This window comes from Castor canadensis, chromosome 6 (assembly GCF_047511655.1).
Source record: "Castor canadensis chromosome 6, mCasCan1.hap1v2, whole genome shotgun sequence".
NCBI lineage: Eukaryota > Metazoa > Chordata > Mammalia > Rodentia > Castoridae > Castor > Castor canadensis.
Window position 1 is genome coordinate 100,376,886 of NC_133391.1, and position 10,301 is coordinate 100,387,186.

A 10,301-nucleotide genomic window follows, 5' to 3' on the forward strand; every position below is an offset into this window, starting at 1 on the left:
CAAAAAAACCAAGATCAAACCCAAATCAGTGATCTCTAGGTGATTAAGAGAAGTACATATTAAAGAGAGAAAGAACACACCAGAGTAATAACTTGGTCTTGCTAATGTTGAAATGAAATGGTAAAACCATTGTTTTATAGCAATTCACATTACTGATACACAATATGACTGCTTTCACTGTTTCCAAAATTGCTCTCAATTTGATGCAGGAGCTGCTCTAATGTGGTCACAAACCAAACCTGATTTTGACCATAACAGAGTTCTACCTATGTCTAGTAGAAAGGTTAGTTACCTCTTGCCTGAAGCTATCTAGCTTCTCCCTTTTTCTTTCTTTTTTTGATATAGTATTGTGTGAACAATAAAAATTCAGAATTAGACAACTTCAATTCAGAAAGTATTTCAATATAAAGTTTTTGTTAAAAAAATATGTCGATGATGGGATGGCAGATGACCTTGGCATATAGATATTTTGACATACATCAAGATAAACTGGATTCTAGCACAAACAAATTGCACTTGCACAATTTTCTTAATAACAAATATAATCATGTTGTCCAAATTTTTTATAAAGACACAATTTTCTTTACTTCAGTCTAACAGCCTTGAGATGCATGCTCCATGACAAAGGTTAAGGTAGAGGATGCAGATGTAACAGTATACTATAAGAACATAATATCACCCATCTGGATTGACTTCCATAAGTTTATTATTATTTATTTGGGAAATTGCAAAAGAGCAGAAAAATGAATTTCATTAGATTTGTAAAAAACCTATTGAAATAAAACAGTATAGATTGTCCATCAATTTATTTATCATTTGAACTAAAGAATATGTCAATTATCCAACTATGTGCATTTCCACATACAACTGAATACCCTAGATATTTATACTTGGATATGCTGTCCTATGTAAAAATCTTTAAAAGTGATATATTGTTTTTATCTGGTTCTTTTCTTTCTGAAAGTATGGCATTTTGTAAATTGTCCCAAAGAGTCTTATTACAATGTTTAGATCTTTAATCTCATGTCAAACTGAAGGTTAGTTTGACCTGTATTACATAAGGGTAGAAAAATAGAAAAGAAGACTGGTGACAAACAGTGCTTAATTCCATTTTGCAGAAAACAATCTACTCTCTTTCTGTAGGATAAAGCTGAAAATGGCAAAATCTCACAAAATATACAGTGCGCTGTATCATTCTTGGGTTAATAAAAACAATTTATATGCAGAATAGTGAACAAGAGAAAAATTATGGAAAACATTTCTCACCCAAGGACAGTATACCAGATGGGCTAAGACTTATGGGAGCAATCAGAGGTGACCAAGTCTCGGTGGCAGGTCTTATTAGGTTAGATGGTGACCCAACACCTTCAACTTATTAAGCTGTCGAGAACTTCAGTGATTAAAACCAAAGAAAGGTCAGATATAAACCTTTAGAATGTTCTTGCACTAGTGCTTTCTTATAGGCATTAGACCCTCATAAAGATACTTTACTTTGTCCAAGGGCTTTTAAAAATTAGGTATTTGAATTGAACCTACCCAGAATTTGAGGACAATTTCAGTAGATGATGCTTTCTTAGCTTTTCTTTTACCAGTTTCAAAATCTTAACCAGAATATGAAGAAGGATTCTTCCAAGGTAGTTTTGTGTATCATCAGGACTGAGATCTGAAAAATAGATTCATGGGGATTATAACATGTTCAGTTAGGTCTTAGTTGAGAATTGAGAGTGTACCTACAGATAGAGATGTTAGAAATAAATTTTCAAAATAATACAACTAATATATGTGCAAAATAATTAATACCTATTGAAGATTTAATGCCACACCAAATAATATCCTAGGCTTTCATTATTGTATGATAGATTTTCCTTGTCCTAGGCTTTTCTTCTGTAAATGTAACTGTTTCTATATCTCACGGAAACAGTGGTATATATATATATATATATATATATATATACCACACTCTTGAATACACTGTTATGTAAATGTAGCTGTACAGGGATTTCATGCTATAAATAAATACTATGTATGCATCAAGATAATACTAAATATTATCCTTTCTATTATGTTAAGATTTAAGCAGAAATTTCAATTGAATAGATAGAAGCCCCTTGCTGCACCACCTTACAGCATGTACTAAAAGCCTGAGAAACTGGATTTGCAAATTTTAGCCTATTGTTCACCTCTACATTACAAAAGAATTTGAAAGAACAGTTTACTCCTATAATCCCTTATCTCCCCCTCATGATATTTTCTCTTACCTCTTATTAAGTAAAACTCTTCAAAAGAAAAGCTTTGCAATATAAACAGATTTGATGAGTATTTAAATTGCCTGGAGTTTGAGGGCCATAGGTTCAGGCCACTTTCTTCTGTTGGAGAATTCTGAAGGCAACACTGCAGTGGAGAAAGTGCAGAATAGAAGCTAAGCATAAACACCATGCGTGAAAAGAGCCACTGGCAGCTCCAAAGAAAGGAGTCTTTCCTAAGTTTTCTCTGAGGGATTCCACTACATCATGGCACCACCTGTAGGGTGAAGCGATGATGCAAGATTGAACAGAAATATTGAGTAAAGGAGTATGGCAGCCAGTTGGAGAAACTGTCCTAAAAGTCACAGAGCTCCCTGTGAGAAGAAGGATCAGAAATTGTCATGTTCATTCCTCCTTCTGTCCCATATTTTAGGGGGTTGGGCAGAAACAAATTTGCATAGAAATATGGACTTAGGTGATTTTTTTGGTAACTGGTCTTTTAGTATTCAAGTGTAGCATGAAGTGTAGCATGATCTACCTAATGTTTTCATTGGCACATTTTTACATATTACAGTGATGGTTAATCTTGATTGTGAAATTGATTGGACTGAAACTTTATGAGATTATTCTCTAGTGTGTTCGTGGGGGCATTTCCAGCAAGGATTTACTAAGGAGGAAGACTTACCCTGAAAGTGACCAGGACCATCTCATTGGTGGAGGGATATGATGGAATAAAAAGATAAAAAGAGAAAGCCAACTAGCACAGGCATTCTTTCTCTTTCTGCTTCCTGGCCACCATGATGTGAGTTTTTCTTCTCTGCCCTTCCCTCCCTACCCCAATGGATTATAACCTCTGAAACCAAGAGTCAAAATAAATAATTTCTCCCCTCAAGTTGTTTATGTCAGGTATTTTGTCACAACAATAAGTGTGACCAATACAACCGGTCACAGGATTGTAAATATGAGCATTTTGATGAAAAATGGCAACATTTATTAATTTCCTGGAACTTGTATTCCTTGGCCTTTCATTTCTCTTCCTATGAACCAATCTCTAGAAAATAATAAAAATTCAGATACTACTGTTCATCATAATGTTATTTCTAATAATAGAAACAAAGGAATAACTTGTATCTAGTAAGAGAAAAGTTAAATATGTTATGAAGCATTAGACTTTTTGAGACATATTGCATGATCATTGAAATTATTCTTTTGGAGATTCATATATAGTCAATCATCAGAGTATACTGTTGAGTGAAAAAGAAAGATATAGGAAGTTTAATATTAATTTAAAATATTTCTGACTATATAAAAATATATTTAGATGAAAAGGTTGAAAAATTTAAATATGTCTTAGCAAAGCCAGCCTAAAATGTTCTCTGTGAAGTGAAATTTGATCAGTAAGAAAAAGGAGCTTAGAGTCAGGCACATTAACTCTTTCCTTTTCTTTTCTCCTCCCATGGACTACTCCAAAGCTTAGTTCTTTCTTACAAACTGTATAGACAAGTTATGAGCACCATGTAATTCATGGACTAGATGAATCATCCTCTCTCTCTTTGGCTTATTGATAAGAGGCAAATGGTTCAGTAACTCATCATAGCATTTCCTTTATTAGTCCTCTTTTTCTTTCACATTCACGAAGATTACTCCATCAAAGAGATTTCTAAGGTTGTAGTAGTTACAGTACTCTATCAGGAAGAAAAAGTTTCCTCAGTCTGACCCTCAGAAACATTATTGCCTTCAAGTTCATTGTTTTTAAGATTGTATAGCATAGTACAGACTGCATCAAAATTATGGTTTACAACTCAGTGGATGATCGCAAATACATTATCTGAAACTCAGTGAACAACCCAAAGCTTTTGTGAGTACAAGTAAGTTTAATCTGGATTCAGCTACATTGGTATACATGGAAATATTGGTGTTTATCCCAGAATCTTACCTGGATGTATTTTTGACAATTATGGTAATTGAATGTGGCTACGTGGAGTGAAGGGAATAGGGGAAGAACTTGGCCATAAAAATGAATTTAGAAATGAGAATGGACGTTGACAATGAAATTTGGAAGAAAATCCATAATTTGGTGCCTGTAAGGTGTTAAAATGGAAAGAATACAGAAACTTTTCTATTGATGTAAGTGTGGCTTACTTAATTGGATCACATTTAAAACAATCTCCAGGTTCATCTAGTATCAATGATCATTGAAATATATAGCATAGAGGATAAATTCTTCTGAGCCTTTCTGTGTTCTGTGTACTCCAGGATTACCTTTTCTGTAATCCTGTTAAATTGTATTAATTTAACAATAATTAATTGTAATAATTTAACAATAGATATATTTGGACATCCTGAAAGGTCTAACACAAGTATTTTACCCGAATTTTATGTTGAAGAATTGTAAGAACTCTAATGTAACTGAGCACTCAGTTGTCACCCATGTTCATTGATCAAATTTATCATTTCCTACTAAAGGAATAATTTGATCCTACAGAAGAAAAGCACATTTAACCTACAAAGCATTTTAACTTATGAAAAAATTAAATTGACTATCATATCTGCTAAAAAAGAAAGAATATAATATAAAAAGTCATACATACTTTGCATGGCTCAACCTAAAACTAAGTAGAAATATCTACATATGCATTAATTCCCTTTAATGAAACAAATAACTATGTACACCAGACAGCATTTCCTTTTATAATATGTGCCTATAGTTTTAGCAGCTAATTCTGGGTTATTTTGTAAATAAATCTATTGGAAATTAAAATAATAACTTTTACTGACTTTAAAAATTATATAAATAATGTAATTTTTCCTGTAGACCATATGGTATATAAAGAAAAGCATATTAAGAGAAACAGTTTGCAACACCCTGAAGTCAGGGCTAATTTTGCTGTGTTTGTTCCCTAATATTTTTACATGTGTGTACACAGATGGATCTACTTCCAAAATATATAGGTAGTATTATAGTTTGTTTCATGCTTTGCTTTTATCATTAATTTCTATACATTTCCTTAAATTTTTAAATTTTATATATATGGCATATTTTATTTACTCATTTACTCAATTGGTGGATGTTTAGGTAGGTATTTTTTCCATTTTTTTACTAGAAAAATCCTATACTGAGGACATCTCCATGCTATTTGTGTATGTGTGTGTGTGTATGTGTTTATGGCCTATTCTTTCTTAAGAAGCATAGTTGGACAAAAGCTTAAATAATTTAAATTCCTTTGGTACAATTATTGTACCTATTAATGGGGCAATATTTTAATACATATATATTTTTTTTAATGTTTAAACCAGATAAGTGAAATATAAAATATGCATTATATATATTACATATATCCTAAAACATTTATAATTTCTTTATGGTGAAAATACTCAACATTCTTGCTATTATGTTTGTGAAATATGTAGTACATTATTGTTATCTATAGTTACTCTGCTGTTCAATAGCACACCATAAATTCTCACTCTTAACTAACTGTGAAATGGTATCCATTGGTCAGCCTTGCCCCATTCTGCCATTCCTTTACTCTCTCCAGCCACTGATAGTTCATCCTGAACTTGTGAAACCAACATTTTTAAATTCCACATATGATTGAGAACATGTAGTACTTATCTTTCTCTCCCTGGCTTATTTCACAGAACATAATGATTACCACTTGTATTATTACTATTGCAAATGACAGGATTTAATTCTATTTTATGACTGAATAGCATTCCATTGTGTATATGTAGCACAGTTTCTTTATAAATTCATCAGCTGATGACTTTTTAGATTGTTTCCATTTCTTGGTTACTGTGAATAGGGCTGCAACAAACATAGGAGTTCATATGTGTGTTTGACAGACTGATATTTCTTTTTAATATATACCCAGGAGTGGAATACTGGATCATATGGTAGATCTATTTTTAATTTTTAAGTACTCTGCATACTGTTTTCCATGATATTTGTACTAATTTACATTCTTACCACAGCATGCAAGCTTTCCCTTTTCTCTAAATCTTCACCGGCACGTTTCCTTTAGTCTTGATAAAAACCATTCTTATTGGGTTGAGGTGGTGTCTCATTGTGGTTTTGATTTGCCCTTCTCTGGATTAATGATGTTGAACATTTTTTCATATATCTGTTGGCCACTTGTCTGTGAAATGTCTATTTAGGTCTATTGCCCATTTTTACTAATTTTCAACTAAGTTGTTTTATTTTTCTGTATTTTCAGGATATTAAACCCTTGTCCGAAGTACAGTTGACAAATGTTTTCTCATATTCTGTAGGCTAAGTCTCTTCATTCTGATGATTGTTCCCTTCACTGTGAAGAAGCTTTTTAGTTTGGTGCAACTCATTTGTCTATTTCAACTTTTGTTTCCTGTGCTTTGGGCATCTTGCCCCCAAATCCTTGCCCAGTCCAATATCATGAAGCATTCCCCATACCTTTTCTTCAAGTAGTCTCAAGTTTTAATTCTTTTATTTAAGGCTTTAATCCATTTGAGTTGATATTATCTTTAAATTCTATTGTCTTTACCTATTTTTTTCTGTATCAAAAATTTATATCATATATTGGGTTATATGAACTCTTAACATATTAAGGATTCCAATGAGTGTGGTAGATATATGTGAAAGGGAAAGTATGTGCTTATTTTAGCATTCAGAGACAGAAAACAAGTAAGAAAATAATGAAATCAAACATTTGGTTATTTCTTACAAAGACATTTCTTAGCCTCTAATAGTTTCGGTAGTGGCATACAGAGGGTGATACTGTAATTAATGTGGCCAGAGCATGATGAAGTTCTCTAGTCTCTCAAATCTTTATTTTCAGTACCTATATCATTGTTCTCATTTAGGTCTTACTCATTTGTTGTCAAATTTCCTTTATTGAATTTTTCTTTTTGTTGTTATGGGAGAGATCTTCCTTGCATATGTCTCCTAACTCACTGTAGCAGGAAACTGTTTTGTGATGTCTTTCATTTGAACTATGGTAACAATGCTAGCATTAAGATGAGGCAGTTAACGCAAGGTGGTCTTCCACTTACTATGTGTCTCCAGGAATTCTATCTCCTTAACTTCATATACTCTTACTCATTGTGTAAATATCAGAGTCAGAGAACCTGATGATAACCAAAAACTTAGCCTTTTACAAGTGTTTATGTCTGTATGTAGTTCATTTCTTGAAATTGTATTGTGAAACCTGTAAGTTATCAAACACTTTAATTTGTATCTTTGGCATTGTGTCAAAATTAAAAACTTTTAAAAGGGATTTATACATTCTAAAAGTTCACTTAAAATTGCTGAAGTTCAATTATAGTTTTGAATTTATTTTCTTACAGATTTTCCTTTAAAGAAGAAGAAAAGGTTTTCATCACACCTAGATAACAGAACAAGAACAAGAAGAACCTTGCTCCTTGACTCCCTGATGCCTGAGAGGGTGTGAGTGGGGTATGAATGGAGTTAAGTGGCTTTAACTGTGGGAATAGTCTCAGGAATGATCTTCCTGTCTTTCTGAGTGTCAACTTGTACATCTGCTTGGCACTAATTGCCACATGGGGCCCTGATGGTTCATATTTGCCCAGGGAGATATGGAAGTCAAGGAGAAACATTTTTGTATGATTATTCTAAAGGTCTTCCTAGGGTTAGTAGGAAAAGTTTTGGGACACTTTTTTTCTCAAGACATTCAAAATATTAACTATAATGTTGCATTAATATAGTGCACTAATATTCCATGATATAATTAAGATTTCCCACTAAATTTGAAGGCTTTGACAATTTTGTGTTTTGGAATCAAGCCTGTATGTTTATTGTTACACTTTTCCTTCACAGGCTTAGCTGAGAAACATTTATGTATGAGAATGAGTGAGAACATTGATATCATTAGCTGTTTTCCTCCCTATACACCAGACATTCAACTTCAGAGTAGGAATAAATGTTTACCTTCCAATACCCAGTTTTAAAGGGTCATTAAGGGCTATTCCCATATGCAAATCACTTCCTTCTGTATTGCTTTGTACAACAGTACATTTAAAATTATATCTTTATGTGTTTTTTCCTCATTGGATTATAGCTTCTAAGAAGGTAGGAGACTGGTTTTATTTTTCTTTGTCTCCTGGAACCTCTGTGGAGAGTAAGGCAAATAGTAATTGCTTATTTAATGAATCAACAATTCATGAAATAATCATTTTATTTTGTTCTCACATTACTTCTGAAGTTGATCAACATTGGAGTCTGCCAAGTGGTTTTATAAATTAATTCTATATCAAGTTACTAAAATTTAAACAATTTTCTGTTAAAAAATAAAATGGTTGTTTTTACACAGTAAATTCATGTTTGGTTTGATGAGTAAGTGTGTTTAGACATTTATCTGGCAAAGTTGAATAAATTCCTCTGGGACGATAGATCAGTGCACTGTTTTTAAAGTAATAATATAGCATGCAGAATTTACTCTGACAGCTTCTAGCAGCAGCAATAGCTAACATTTTTATAGCGTTTACTGTGTGCCAGGCTAGTAGCTGACTCAAACTACTTGCCAGGCATGGTTTAAAGACTTTACATATATTAATATATTAATTTGTTTAATTCTCCCAATAGGACTTTGTGTCTGGTATTGTTTATTCCTGTTTCATGTGTAATAAAACTGATGCAGAGAGAATTATATGAACTACTAAAAGGTAAGTGGTAGGGTTTGCATTAGAAACAAAACTCTCTGACTTCACAGTCTATGTGCCACAGACACTTCAAAGACTGCTATTTTCAATAACATTTAAATGAGGAAGAAAATATATTAAGTGGCTAAGGTATAATTGCAGAAATGTAAACAATCTTGAATTTAATAACATCAACATTAGACTGAGAGAAATTTATTGGTGGTGATAAAGTCATGTGAATCATATGCGCCTATCCTGCAAATTTTGAGGTAAAGAAGTGATACATATAGGGACTGTGGTGGTCTGTAGTGGCCAGCCCTAATCCAAAAAGGCTTTGAATAAATGACATTGTAAGATCTGTGGCATTCTTTTATGCTGAAGTGGGGTTTTCCTGCCAAGACTAATTAGTGCTGGTTAAGAAAGACTATCCACCTGGGTTACCACTCCTCTTCACACCCCCAGATCTCCCTGAATGTTGGCTAAGAAAAAAAGATACCAGATCTGCCAGCCTATCCTTTGTGCCTCTCTGTTTTTCCCCTGCCATCTGTCTAACAACACCCCCACCTCTCACACAGTACCTCACCCTTCAGTTTCCAGTTCTCCTCCCTGACTCTCCATGTTGCTGCCACTCTTGTTTTCATCTGGTTAGGAAATATAACATGTTAAAGTGTTTTGGTAAACAAATGAGAATATAACAAAGTTCTCATTGTTATAGGATGTGATATGCAGAATGAAGCAAAGTAGGAACAGTTTTGATGAGTGGAAGGAGGAACTTTCTTATCTGCCAGCTGGGTTCACCAGAGATTCACATTCATGTGAGTAATGTCTGCAGAACCATGTTACTCCTGAAGAGACAGCTTTGCTTTAAGACTTATTCTCTTAATCCCAAATTCTAATACATTATTTTTTTTCTGAGCAACAATAGGTAAAGATATGCAGGTCAGTGGAGATGAATAAATATAACGGTCTGCAGAATTTCAGTATGGCTACCCTGTCCATTATATTGATGGTCAGCATTTTATTTAATAATAGGTACACTGTAATAGTAGTCAGTGTTTGATAAATAAGCATTCAGTGAACATTCTCTCAACTCCTTGTAGCATTATTTTTTGGATGTATAAGAACTATAATCCAAAGATGCACAGTCATCTACTCAATCAATACCTAAATCATTTGAACCTTGATTTGATTCTTAAAATTGGGGTTTTACCCCACAACTCTCATATAGGTGCTATTTTACATATCTCTTTGAAGGTTTATTGAAAGTACATTATATACATATTTGAAAATGTCCCAATAAAACCCATAATTTTAGACAGTTGATGTATGCTAATAATCCCAATCACTTAATGAACACTTTATAATGATGAATTTTGTTGTATAGATTACATTTTGATAAAAACATAGCTTGGTTTTAGACACCAA

General features: G+C 33.0%; 1 long non-coding RNA gene across 1 annotated transcript in view; it reads left to right on the forward strand.

The window, feature by feature from the left end:
* The window catches only part of LOC141423906 (uncharacterized), a 99,810-nt gene extending 89,908 nt beyond the window's left edge, over positions 1-9,902 (forward strand). The window contains exons 4-6 of the long non-coding RNA XR_012448669.1: positions 7,566-7,674; positions 8,821-8,900; positions 9,592-9,902. This is a non-coding gene — a long non-coding RNA (uncharacterized lncRNA). The remainder of the gene's footprint in view (positions 1-7,565; positions 7,675-8,820; positions 8,901-9,591) is intronic.
* The last annotated feature ends 399 nt before the right edge of the window (positions 9,903-10,301 follow it).